This window comes from Oratosquilla oratoria, chromosome 19 (genome assembly GCF_046742065.1).
Source record: "Oratosquilla oratoria isolate Oo_2021 chromosome 19, ASM4674206v1, whole genome shotgun sequence".
NCBI lineage: Eukaryota > Metazoa > Arthropoda > Malacostraca > Stomatopoda > Squillidae > Oratosquilla > Oratosquilla oratoria.
In genome coordinates, this window is record NC_134795.1 from 64,046,038 (window position 1) to 64,048,537 (window position 2,500).

Here is a 2,500-nt window from a genome sequence, read left to right on the forward strand (position 1 = left end):
CCTCCTCTTCCTCCATCATCTGCTCCTCCTCCTCCTCCTCCTCATGCTCCACCACCACCACCAACATTCCTGTCACTATCACCAGCAGTTTTGGTTCTGTCACTATTCAGACGTCTGGATGGTTTCTGGGTCATCCCTGAGATTTTCTGTTGTGGTCGCAACTTATGAGATTCTGTTGACATGGGACCTTTTTTCCTCTGCGAACCACGTGGTTCCCCCATGCATGACATTATACATACATACTCTGCTGGGACCAAGGGCCCAGGTATAGATAGGCGTTACCTACACGTGACTGCCCTGTAAGGCGGACGTCAAAGAGAATCATCTCCCCCACCGTCCATCTTCCCTTCCCATTAACGGTCCTCCCTCTATCTGGAATTGCAGACCCAAGGGGCTGGCTATCAATCTAGGGACTGGGCCTAAACCCTTCCTCAGCTTCATTTTCTTCCACTTTTTTCACAAAAGACGAGCTAACAACCTCTTACGAAGTGGCGAAAGAAGCAGAATATGAACACAGCACAGACAAGTCCAGCGTTTCTTCCAGGACCTATGGGTTGACCCGAGGACTTGTTGACGATTGTGGGTCTGCGAGTTTCCAGTCGTTCATAAGGGAAGAGAGTTTTTATTCATTCCAGCTGCCAATGTGATCTTATTCATAAGAACATAAGAATGAAGGAGGCTGCAAGAGACCATAAGGCCTACACAAGGCAGCTCCATCCTACACAAGGCATCTCCATTCGGGAAACTTTAATTATAAGTTTATTCTGATTATCACCAACTGGCTCCATTAAGCCTTGAATGGTCATTTCATTACGTTCTTCATTTATTAACTCATCCTAAACGTCGCCAAACGGTTCTATTCATGGGAACGAAACTCCTGAAGTCTTAATGGACGCTGTCTTTATCTCCTATAACCATAACATATTTACTATTTACCTGTTGGTTTATTATTTAATTATAACTATGCATTTATTTATTTTATTTATTATTATTTATATTATAATTATTATTCATTTTGATATTTATTTACATTATATTTTCCCCCGCATCCGACCTAGTTATGGACCAAATGGTCTCCTGTCGGCATGCTCCGCCTTTGTAATCCTTTGTAACATACATACCAAAAGGTCTCTTCCCCAGCCCGCTAATGTCATTACTCTTTGTACATCTCATCACCTTTTAGCCATATTTTCTATCTCTTACACACACTCACAAACTGCTGCCTACTGCTTCAATCTATCCTCAGACTTGAACAAAGGCACAGTGTCATCTGCAAACAACAACCGGCTCGTCTTCCAGTTCCCTCCACTCTCACTCACCAACTCCAAACCCTTGCCTAGTACCCCATTCATATAAATGATAAAATATACAGTATATTACTATACAAAAAGACATCTCTGTTGAGAACCCCTTAAATTTGGAAACAATATTCGGAACGAAAACGCCTTTTGAAAATATACCAGAATGATGATGATGATGATGATAGTAATATATAATAACAATAATAATAATAATGATAATTATTATCATTACTATTATCATTTTATATATATCTATATATGTATATATATATATATATATATATATATATATACATATATGTGTGTGTGTGTGTGTGTGTGTGTGTGTGTGTGTGTGTGTGTGTGTGTGTGTGTGTGTGTATATATATTTTTTTTTTTTCCCTTTATCCGGTGAACTTATGGGATGTACTTCGGAGAGGATTGTCTCCCCACCGCAGGCCCTCTATCGGGTCCAGGATCTATCAGTTTCAACCATTGGAAGAAGAAACGATCACTCGCTGACCGTCAGCCCTTCTTAGTGTGGCAAAATGGTTGAAACTGATAGATCCTGGACCCGATAGAGGGCCTGCGGTGGGGAGACAATCCTCTCCGAAGTACATCCCATAAGTTCACCACGTCCATGAGCGCTTCAACTAGCGGGAAAAATACCAAGGAGATAGTGAGGATCCACTCAAATACAGCCCTATGTCTCTTATAAACTCAAGAAGATAGTGGGTACCCAGTGTCTTTCATAAACATACTAATCAATTAATCAAACCACTGACCTGGATTGCCCCTACTTGAACCCCCACGGCCCCGAGGAATCCGGCCGCGGTCACCAGTAATCTAAGGAAGAGATGCGTTTCCGAGAGGCCGATATCTGATCTCCGGTACATATAAAGAAAATATATATCGTCATGTGTCCCGAAAAGGACACAAGACCCTTCACGGATTAACCGAGATAGTCTGATCGAGAGGTTTTAAAGAGGAAGACAGACGAGAAAGGCTACACGAGATAAAGAACCAAACTTTACCAAATATCAGAAATAAATCGTACAAAAATCGCCTGAAGTATTTTGAGTCTTCTTAAAGAAGAGAGAGAAAGGGGGAGAGAGAGAGGGAGAGCGAGCGAGAGAGAGAGAGAGAGAGAGAGAGCTCAAATCCAAGCACCAGCTGAACCAATTTTTCAAGCCCTAAAACGGAAGTAATCATAAGATGAG